This window comes from Rhinopithecus bieti, unplaced genomic scaffold, assembly GCF_001698545.2.
Source record: "Rhinopithecus bieti isolate Rb0 unplaced genomic scaffold, ASM169854v2 scaffold_21188, whole genome shotgun sequence".
NCBI lineage: Eukaryota > Metazoa > Chordata > Mammalia > Primates > Cercopithecidae > Rhinopithecus > Rhinopithecus bieti.
This window is the reverse complement of record NW_016810096.1, coordinates 117,007-128,826: the sequence shown is the minus strand read 5'-3', so window position 1 is coordinate 128,826 and position 11,820 is coordinate 117,007. Positions and strand designations below refer to the sequence as shown.

Here is an 11,820-nt window from a genome sequence, read left to right as displayed (position 1 = left end):
TCATGGGATCCTCATTTTTATGTGCGAGTTGCCAGCTATGCTCAAAAGAAACTACCTGGTCCACAGCAAACATGGTTCCTTGGAAGTCTAGATCTCTTTCTTTGCTCTGCCATTACGAGCAATTTAAACCAGCCTTCCACCTTCAGATTTTAGGTAAAAGTCAAGTATAAGTCTCTATCTTTTCATAGCACTAGAGGACATATGCGAGGTCCTCTCGTGAACTCATCCTGTTTCAGTAGCAACAAAAGCTAAAACTTCTGTAGTGCAGCAAGCCTCCAGCCTGGGGGTAAAATGCCAGTCTCTCTTCGAAAGGTTTAATTAGGATCTTTTTTGCTTGTCTCGAGCAGGGGAACCATAGTGCTTTCTACTCCAATGAGTTACCTTCAAAAAATCCTCTTTGTTGCTTCAATTAATCTCTAGAAATATCTTATAATAATTCTGGAGTTGAGTGGTGGGGATTAGTAATTGAAATACCAGTTTGGTTACCTCTTAGCAAGTCCTGTGGGAATCTGTCTAACACCCCTCTTTAGAATGTGTGACTATCCCTGGTATGTATGTCTTTGACTTTGAAGCCTCAGTCAAAACTTTGGGAAACAACAGAAAAAGTCCCATTTAACATCCTTTTCCAAATATATGTAGCAATATACATATAACCCCATATACATACAAATATACATCTTGTGTGTATGTGTGTATATGTATTTTATATATATACACACACACAGGAATATTATATATATATATATATATATATTTATTTATTGCTGAGAAGCAAAATAGAGTACTAGTTAAGATTATGGAATCTGAAGTCACACTATCTGGCTTCAAATACTGAGTTAACCATTTGACCTCTCTGTGACTTAGTTTCCTTATCTGTAAGATGAGTGTAATAATAGTATCTGCACCATAGGATTTTTGTGAGGACTAAATGTGTGTGTGTGTGCATGTGTGCATGCATGTTTGTGTATCTTAGATTAGTACCTTAGAATAGTAGTAAGTGCTATATGCATTTGCTATTAGTGCTATTATTTTTCTCTGACTTATAAGTTGCATGTGTGCAAGACTTTACTGCTATACTTCTAACTCCTAAAAAACAGTGCATATAACAGGCACTAGTAAATGTAGTAAATGTTAGTGCCCTCAGATTTTTCATGAATAAATTAATATGACATTTAAGCCTTCAGTGTTAAGATATTGGCAGAAAAAGTGGAATCCAAAATATTAGGAAAGACAGTCAGAGAGATAGGAGAACAAGGAGGTCATGATGTCCAGAAACCACAGGAGAGGAGATTTTAATAAGGCAGACGGGGTGGGCAATGGTGTCAAGCATTGCTAGAGGATAAAAGGAAAATAAAACTAAAAAATTGTCATTGCATTGTCTAACAAGCAGCCCCAATTTTTGCTTTCATATTCTGGTAAATATTGGCTTTCTTTCCCTGAAAGATGCTTTTATTAAAATGAATTACTGACCAGAATAAATCTTTGAAAATAGGTCTTAAAAGTTTTCAGCCCTGCATTTCCAACCTCCAAAGAACAAACCAGCACGTACTTGGCATTAACCGTAAAGGACCTATCCTCAATACAACTTAGTACGTTTTCCCCTGACTTGGACTCTCCTCTTGAATCAAACCATAAAACCTGCTATTTATGTCTGCATACAACTCCATGAGAATTCCCCTCCTAAGAATGTCCTTCTCCTTTCCTCCTACTCACCTCTCTTTTCAAAATATAAATAAACTATATAAAGAACTCTTATAACACAACAACAAAAGACAACCTAATTAAAAATGGACAAAGGATCTGAATAGACATTTCTTCAAAGAAGATATACTAATGGCTAACAAGTACATGAAAAGTTGCTCAAAAGTATTAGTTATTAGGAAAATGCTAATCACAACCACAATGGGATACCAATTTCCACCCACAGGGATGTCTGTAATCGAAAAGACTGATAATAACAAGTGCTATTGAGAATGTGGAGACATTGGAACCCTCACATATTGCTGATGGGAAGGTAAAATGGTGCAGTCACTTTGGAAAGCAGTCTGGTGATCGCTCAAAAGGTTAAACATAGAGTTACTACATGATCCGCAGTTCCAATCCTAGGTAGATACACAAGCATTTTGAAAGCATATGATCGGCCGGGCGCGGTGGCTCAAGCCTGTAATCCCAGCACTTTGGGAGGCCGAGGCGGGCGGATCACAAGGTCAGGAGATCGAGACCATCCTGGCTAACACGGTGAAACCCCGTCTCTACTAAAAAATACAAAAAACTAGTCGGGCAAGGTGGCGGGCGCCTGTAGTCCCAGCTACTCGGGAGGCTGAGGCAGGAGAATGGCATGCACCCAGGAGGCGGAGCTTGCAGTGAGCTGAGATCTGGCCAGTGCACTCCAGCTTGGGTGACAGAGCGAGACTCCGTCTCAAAAAAAAAAAAAAAAAAAAAAAGAAAGAAAGAAAGCATATGATCACAAAAACTGCATGCATGAATGTTTATGATAGCATTATTTGTAGTAGCCAAAACATGGAAAAATCTCAATTGTCCATCAACTTCTGAGTGGATAAACAAAATGTGGTATTAGATCCATATAGTGGAATATTATTTAGTCACAAAAGGATGAAAAATTATTTGAGTGATGTCACAAAATGATGGAGTAGGGAATTTCAAGGCTCCTCAAATGGCTGTAATTAGCTACTGGATAAAGTTCAAATTCTTTAACATGACTCACAAAGCCTCTGTTGTTCTAGTACCTACCTACCTGTTATGGATTGAGTTGTTTGCCCCCAAATTCATCTGTTGAACTTACAATCCCCAGTACTTAATAATGTATGCTAATTTGGAAATAAGGTCATAGCATATGTAATTAGCTAAGATGAGGTCATTAGGGCGGACCCTAATCCAACATGATTGGTATCCTCATAAGAAGGGGAAATTTGGACACAGAGACACATACACAAGGAGAATGCCATGTGAAGATCAGGACAGAGATTGGGATGATGCTTCTACAAGTCAAGAAATACCAGAGATTTCTGGCACAGCACCAGTAGCTAGGAGAAAGGCATGGAACAGATTTTCCTCACATCCCTTAGAAGGAACCAACACTGCAGATAGCTTGATCTCAGATTTCTAGCCTCCAGAACTGTGAGAAAACAAGTTTGTGTTATTTAGTCCCCTCAGTTTTTGGTACTTTCTTATAAATTAATACATCATCCTTTTAGCCTCATCTATCATCACTTTTTCCTTTCACCTTATGCTCCAGCAACTTCCTTGCACTCCCTTTGCACATATTCAGTGTTTCTAGCCTTTCTGTTTTTGCTTATGCTCTTCTTCTGCCTGGAATGCCTTTCTACCTTTTTGTTCTAGCTAATTCCTACTCATCCTTTAAGATTCAGAGAAGCAATTTCCTCTTCCAGGAACCCTTCACTGACCACTCTCCAATCAGGCTGATGTAAATGGCCTTCTGAGGCATTCTCCCATATCCTGAGCATCTCCCCAGCTTTGCACTTTCCACACTGTATTATAAATTTCTGTTTTTGGTTTGCCTGCCTTTACCTGCCCCATTCAATAAACTGTGACCTCCCAGAAGAAAGACTCACCAAAACCCCAGTGCCTAACTAGCACAATATATTTATATTTGAATGAATGGCCCTTTTTTCCCCAGTGTTTGTTCTTCTATTTTCCCATAGTACCTATTAAAGTGCTTCATATGTAGTGGGTACTCAGTACATCTTGACCAGTGGTTCTCAACTGGGGACATTGGTCAATATCTGGAGACATTGTTGGTTGTCACAACTTGGAAAGTGATCTAGTGGATAAAGGCATTTAGTGGATGGAGGTCAGATACATTGCTGAACATCTTGCAGTGCACAGGATAGCACCTTCCCCCCACCCCAAGAAATATCCATTCCAATATATCAATAGTGTAGAGACTGAGAAACCTCGATCTTGACTGAATGAGAGATTTGAATTTACTTTTTATACTTTATACTCACTGTAGACCACTGGTATACTAAATATGCTTGTTAGGAAGCCTTTTTTTTTTATTTTGATTTTTACAAAAGTAAACTCAACATGAGATGAAAAGGGAGTGTCCTGGCAAGCAGAATTAAAACTTTGGCGACTAAAAGGTACCTGATCGATGGCAAAACAGATATATAAATTGCCCTGGAATGCTCTATAGCAGTGAAAATAAATTTACCCCTATCAACAGGGATAAATCTCGTAAGAATAATATTGAGTGAGGAAAGCAAATTGCAGAAGGTACATACAGAAAGATAATATTTCTGTAAGGTACTACGTATTGTTTAGAGATAGACACATATTTAGTAAATGTGTATAGACATACAAGGAATTTCATGCTATCCTGTCACCTGGGGCTGAGGAAAATCTCCATTTTCTTAGGTTTGCACTGGTCAGAACTTGCTCAGTGTAGCAAAATCAGATTTCATGGAAATAATCAAGATCAAATCTGAGATTGTGAAAGCCTTAGGATGGAGGAGGACACAGAGAGTTTCGATTGTTTTGGTAATGCCTTACTTCATAAGCTGGGTAGTGGGCATGTCCTTGTTGTTATATTATTCTCTATATGTTTATATATTTTGAAAATTTAAAACTGTTTCAAAAGAATAATTGCTCAATACCGAGGTATCCTTTCACCTGGGGCTGAGGAAAATCTTCATCTTTTAAAGTTTGCACTGGTCCAAACTCTCTCAACGTGGCAAAATCAACTCATTGAATTCAATCATTCACAATGGGTCAGGAGATCATATACCATACATGGGGTGATAATCCATACATTTTGTTTACATTTTGCCAGGATAGTGCCTGGGTTTGCTCTCATTAGACCTCTCTCAATGTTTAGCATAAGAATTTGAACTTTGATGGGTGCAGCACACCAACATGACACATGTATACATATGTAACAAACCTGCACGTTGTGCACATGTACCCTAGAACTTAAAGTATAATAAAATAAAATAAAATAAAAGAATTTGAACTTGTGGCAGACGAGGAGGATAAAACAGAAATGGGCAGCAGTTTGCAAAGCACAGAATGTATGTAAACAGGCCACTGACTAACTTTGCTTTGGTTCATTAGTTATGTTTGTCTCTCTGTGTATTTGAAGCTGGTCAGTGACACTGTCTTAGAGAAGAGGGGTCAAATCCTCACATCCTCTTTAGTGAGGGGTACCTTGGACAGTGAGAAACTGCACACATATAAAGAAGTAAAGCTTAAAATTTTGCTGAGGAATAAGGGAGTTGGACAAAATGTTTCCAAAGTTACTTCTGGCTGACAGTGTTTCCAGCTCCTGCCAAGCACCACCTGCAAAGAAGGAGCAGAGAAGTGCCTGGTCTGAGTTCTCACAGGCCAAATTTGGGGGCCGGAACACATTCAAAGTCCAAGGCTGAGTAGAGGGCTCTAGAGGGAGAGCTGAATTAGCAAAGCTAGACAGAACAAAAGGATTTCCCTTTTTTTTTTTTTTAAATTTTGCTTTAAGTTCTGGGATACATGTGCAAAACGTGAAGGTTTACATGTGCCATGGTGGTTTCCTGCATCTATCAATCCATCATCTAAGGATCTTCCTTTCAAAAGTGTCGCTCACACTTTCAGGCTGGGGCAGTTGTATTGAAGGGTAAAACATAAAAGACCCCAAAAAAACCAAAAACAACAAAGCAAAAAAAAAAAAAAAAAAAAAAAAAAAAAAAACTCTGGTGAACCTGGGAGATGGATTTGTACTGTTTTTGTCTGCAGAGAATTATTTTTGGTTTGTTTAGTCTTTTGAAGATTTGCTCAGAAGATTTATAAAAATATTATCAAAGCCACACACGCTCATTAAATGGAAGTTGAAAAAGACAGAAAGGGTAGGAGCAAAACTAAAATTTGTTTAGTTCCATCCCCTAGAGACATCCACTATCAATATTTTAATAAAAATTCTTGCATACAGATATACCTTGGAGATATTGTGGGTTTGGTTCTAGACCACCACAATAAAGCAAGTCGCATACATATTTTAGTTTCCCAGTACATATAAAAGTTATGTTTACACTATACTGCAGTCTATTAAGTGTGAAATAGCATTCATTATGTCTAAAAAACCAACGACCTTAATTGAAGAATATTTTAGGCCAGGCACGGTGGCTCATGCCTATAATCCCAGCACTTTTGGAAGGCCAAGGCAGGAGGATCACTTGAGCTAAGGAGTTTGAGACCAACCTGGGCAACATAGTGAGGCCTGTCTCTAATAAAATACTAAAATATATATATAGCTACACATGGTGGTGTGTGCCTATAGTCCCAGCAACTCGGAGGCTGTGGTGGCAGTATTACTTGAGCCCAGGAGATAGAGTCTACAGTGAGCTACAATTGTGCCACTGCCCTCCAGGGTGGTGACAGAGCGAGACCTTGACTCAAAAAAAGAAAACTTTATTGTTAAAAGTGCAAATGATCCTGTGAGTCTTCAGTGAGTTGTAATCTTTTTGCTGGTGGGAGGTCTCACCTTGATGTTGATGGCTGCTGACTGATCAGGGTGATGACTCCTGAAGGCTGGGATGGCTGTAGCAATTTCTTAAAATAAGACAGCAATGAAGATTGCTGTATTGATTGACTCTTCCTTTCACAAAAGATTTCTCTGTAGCATGCGATGCTGTTTGATTCCATTTTACACATAGTAGAACTTCTTCCAAAATTAGAGTCAATCCTCTCAAACCCTGCCACTGCTTTATCAACTAAGTTTATGTCACATTCTAAATCCTTTTTTTTTTTTTTTTTTTTTTAGACAGAGTCTCACTCTGTCACACAGGCTGGAGTGCAGTGACGCGATCTCGGCTCACTGCAAGCTCAGCCTCCTGGATTCATGCCATTCTCCTGCCTCAGCCTCCTGAGTAGCTGGGACTACAGGTGCCCACCACCATGCCCGGCTAATTTTTTTGGAGTTTTAGTAGAGACTGGATTTCACCATGTTAGCCAGGATGGTTTCGATCTCCTGACCTCATGATCCGCCCACCTCGGCCTCCCAAAGTGCTGGGATTATAGGCGTGAGTCACTGCGCCCGGCCTCTGGGTTCCACTTCTAATTCTAGTTCTCTTGCTATTTCTACTACATGTGTAGTGACTTCCTCCACTGAAGTCTTTAATTATTCAAGTCATCCATGAGGGTTGGAATTAACTTCTTCCAAACTCCCGTTAATGCTGATATTTTGCCCTTCTCCGATGAATCATAAATTTTCTTAATGACATCTAGACTGGTGAATCCATTGCCTTGAGTGGCATGTTGCCATTTACTGATATAGGAAATACTGGAGGAGGAACAAATTTAAGAGAAAAGATGGTAGGTTTAACTTTGGATGTGTTGAATTTGAGGTGTCTGCAGGACATTCAAGTGGAGATGTCAAGAAAACAGAACTCAATAAAGCAGTCTGGGTAGAGTTATAGAATTAAAGTTGTGACCATATATATGATAATTAAAGCCAAGTGAGCGAAAAAGATTATTTGGGGAGGGAGTATATGTATCCTAGCCCTGAGAATGTCTGACTTTCAGAGGTCAGATAGCAGAAGAGTGGCCTACAAAGGTCACTGAGGAGAGGGCAAAGGAGTAGGAGGAAAAGCAAGAGTATAATGTCATAGATGCCATAGAACGTTTCAAGGAGGAGGAAATGGTTAACAGTGTTAAATGTAGGGGAGAAGTCAAGCAAAATAAGGACCAAAAATACCTTACTTATTTGTGGATTTATCGACACTGAGGGTCATTGGCTTTTATCTCATTGAGAAGTTTCAGTGGGGAAGGAAGCCAGACTGCTGAGAGCTGAGAAATGAAAGAGACGTAAGGGAGTAAAAATTGCAATTTCACCTGTAAAGTATGTTTTCAATACATTTGCCCATAAAGAGGACCTGAAGAGGGACCTCCTGTGTAGGGAGGATGTTTTTTTAAGATGGTAGATACTTGAGCATGTTTAATTGCTGATGTGAAATGAGGGGGAGAGGGATGGGAAAGAGAGGGAGGGGAATCTGCAATTACTGGGTAGGTATAAACATTTTAAAGTCTATTGATATATACTGCTCACATGCTTTCTAAAAGGGTTTTTAACCAACATATGCTCCTATCAGCAATTATGAGCGCTTGTTTGGTGGCTACTTTGTCATCATTAAGTGTTATTTAAAAAATAAAAAACAAAACTCTTTGCCAAATAATCTCATTATTGTTCTAATTTGCTTTTCTTTGATTACTAGTGAGTTGAATATTTTAACCAGTTGTGTCCTTGAGTGTGTATGTGTGAATTTAGTCTACTCCTTTGCCCAAAACGTTTCTATTTTAGACAGACATTTATTTGCCATAAAAGGCCACAAGTCAAAGGATCAGAATGGTATCATATTTTATTTACTCAAATTAGATAGTTCATACTCTTTTATCTCCTTAGAAGTGTGAGAAAATTTGACAACTTTTGACTCAGCTGAACGAAAGGGGCAGGTGATTTCACCATCTAAGGGAGCGACCAACAGATGGAAGTAAGGGGGTGTGGAGGCACGTCTAGTGTTAGACCCCTATCCTCGGTCCCCAGGCTCCCACTCCTAATCTGGAAGGACATTCATTCCTCTTGTGTCTCAAGGCTTTGGGTCCCAGAGCTCCCTTTCGGGCTGAGCGGCCCCCTACTAAGGAGCCCGGGGCGCTGTGCGGCGCCTTTAAGAGTCCAGCTCCTCCCAGCTCCAGGGAAAGTTGCAGCTTTTTCCGCCTCCCGGGAGGGTGAGAAGGGCCGGCCGCCAGAGCTGGGTGGCGATCTTCCCGGAGCCGGAGACCCTCCCTCAAAACCGGCACTGGGACGTCTCGCTCTCTGGAGGCACCTGTTGCAGGTGACAGGTAGGTCAGCAGCCAGCGGCCGCCCCCTCGCCCTCGGTCGGGGCTCCTTCTGGACCCCAGCTCCTTTTCGCTGCTGAAGCGCCCCACCCCATCTCGGGGTCGTGCGTCTTCCCTACCCGCTCTCTGCTCCCCTAGTTTTTCCTTCTCCCTAGCTGACCTCGTCTTCCCTCTCCCTGTCCGCCTCTCCCGACCGCACCCCCCAGGCTTGGACTCCCGTCTGCTTGGGCGGTCCCTCCCGGCCACTTTTCTTTCTCCAGGGCTTCTTCTGGCCCCTTCCCTGACACACCTAGCACTAATGCGGGCTGTGCCCCTCTGGGAGCCGCCTCCCCTCTCCTCTCCGGCGCCCCTCGCGCGGAGTGCCCGGGCTTTTCCCGCCAGCCCGAGCTGGTGCCCCTCCCGAGAGCTGGCCCTGGGGGCGGGGGCGGGGCCGAGCTCCTAGCGGGAACTGCGCCCTCCAAGGCGTCCAGTCACCTTTTCGTGGGTTTCTCTCGCAGAGCTTGGCGGTCGAGCGGGGTCGCTAACCCGCACTCTCTTCGGACCTCCGACATCGCGGCGTCGGCTTCTCTGGCGTTGGCCAGTCAGCCACAGGTAAAGGCTAGAGGCTGGTTGGCTGGAGTCCTGCCTCAGTGGGCTCCCTCTGCACTTGGGGCTGGGGACCTGGCTATGTGCTGTGGAGCTGTTTATCTTGCCGCTCTTCAAGCAGGCTGTGAGAGATCTGGTACTGGAGAAGGGTCCCCGAGATCTCAGAAGGGGCACAGAATGCTTCTGTCTCCTGTGATGGTTTGTAATGGGGCAGAAAAAGGTGTTCCTCCAACCCTTAACATTGAGATGGGATTTGGGGTGGTGAAATCATTTGGTTAGAATTCTGGTGGCTTGAAAAGTGGTGAGTTTCTAATTAACCAAGCTTTTCTTCCCCCAGTACCCTTCTTCTTCAGGACTAGAGGACGTAAAATTCCAGATTACTGCTCTTGGCAGGGTTGACCCTAGACCTTGTATATTTGTGGCAAAAAAAATGAGTCTTCTGTACATCCTGGACCTCCTATATTTAACTGGCTTCTTTTCTGCTCTTTAAGCTCCGCACCCCTACCTCTCATAAATCTATTAATATTGCGGTATTAATGACTTAAGACTTTTGTCGCTGTGGGAACAATGTTCAATGCAGAGATGTGGCCTTGATGAAGTTTTCTGCATTTTTGGTTGTTTGGTTTTTAGCACCCTAGTAGAAAAGCACCACCAACTTGGCTTGTGAGGCTCTTTTTGGGCAGGGGATGAACATTTCTGCTAATACGATTTCAGGTGTCTCACTCTTGGTCAGAGCAGTGAAATGGAGCTCGGAGGCCTGTTCTGGGGTAACTGATCTGTGAGTATATGTAGCATTCCGGCTCTCTGAGCTTGTTAGGCTCTGGTTGTTAGGCTCCATTGAGCCAGGCACTGTGATAAGTTCTTTACATAAAAATGCAATCCTCACAGTAACTCTATACAATAGGTGCTACAGTTATAACCATATTATGATGAAAAAGAGACTTAGAGGGTAAGTGCCTTGCCCTCACAATCTCAGAGGCAGAGCTTGTGTTCCTGTCCTGTCACACCACCTCTATTGTCTTGAATGTTGGGAACACTGAATAGCTCATGGATGAGGACTAAGTGATTAAAAAATTTCCTTCCAAGTATATGTTTTGCTCCTTGATTCCCCCTTAGATGCACTGCCGAGACTATGGACTACTTACCTTACTGATGTCTTACCCACTTCATTTCCGACATGGGTCAGTTGCCACGTTACCACTATAAGTACACATCCCTGAGTGTACCTAGATGAATGAAATCTCCCGGGTTCTCAGCTCTGTGGTAATTGTCCTGAAGTTAGGGGAGGGTAACCCTGGATTCTAGGGATGTGTGCCTGACTCAACTTCTTCCTCTCCTGCTGGCTAGGGGAGAAATAAGTGATAGGGATTTCCTGACAGCCATACCAGAGAGCCTGAGGGTGATCGTGTGCTAGTTTTGTCATGGGATGGATGGAGTACCACAGGCAGGGATAGGAAGAAAATGTCCTCCCTATTCCCATCTCTGGGACCTTGCTCAAACTGTTCCTTTTTTTCTTCCTAAAAGCTAACTTTCCTCCCCCATGCCCATTCCCCTGACATTAATTCCTATCTATCCCTCAAGATTGAGTTCTAAAGTCACCTCCTTTGGAACGGCCTTACTGAACACATACTTCTTCCCCCAAGCAGAATTGCCAGTTATCCTGTGTCCTAAAGCACTTTGTTTACACCTCAGTACAGCCCTTAACACTGCTTAGTTGTTTTTACACCTGGAAGGCTGTAAGTTCTCTGAGGGCAAGGTCTGAATCTTGGAGCTCCCTTTGTCTTAAATATAAGATATTGGTAAATATTTGTGCCAGTAACCGGATGTACCATACCATTCCTTCAAGGTGCTGAGGTGTAGTGATGGTGGGGTTGAGGGTACAGAAGACACCTTCCTGAGGCACTTGAAATACCACGGCTAGGAGTTTGCCCTGATCACCCTATTTAAACGTGTAATCCCTTCTCTGAACATTCCATATACCCTTTCCCTACTTTATTACATTTTTCTTGCTTATTGTCTGCCCTGCCACTCCCTCACCCACCATAACATAAACACCCTGTGGACAGGGATTGCCGTCTGTTGTATTCACCGGTAGACTCTTGGACCCAGAACAGTCCTTGGTACATCATAGGTGCATACTAATATTTGTTAATGAATGAATGGCATTGCCATTCTAGGAATTTGGCAGTCTTGGAGTTAGGCACTCCTGGACCTGAAACTAAGCCTACCCAGTTTGTCACCCTACAGGTGTAAGTTTGCCCCAGGCCCAAAATTCAGCTTTACTTCTGCTAATTTTTGCTTTGAGACTGCATTACTGATGTCAACTTTGACCTAGTTGGAAGTACTTCCTCTCTCTTACTTTTGTTTTTTTTTTTTTTTTTGAGACGGAAT

At 42.3% G+C, this 11,820-nt stretch overlaps 1 protein-coding gene across 2 annotated transcripts in view; it reads left to right on the top strand.

Moving 5' to 3' along the window:
• Positions 1–8,719: 8,719 nt before the first annotated feature.
• Positions 8,720–11,820, top strand: part of SYTL4 (synaptotagmin like 4) — a 72,319-nt gene continuing 69,218 nt past the window's right edge. For both annotated transcript variants that reach the window (XM_017891289.1, XM_017891287.1), the window contains exons 1-2: positions 8,720–8,847; positions 9,342–9,435. The gene's annotated coding sequence lies outside the window, so the exon portion shown is untranslated. The remainder of the gene's footprint in view (positions 8,848–9,341; positions 9,436–11,820) is intronic.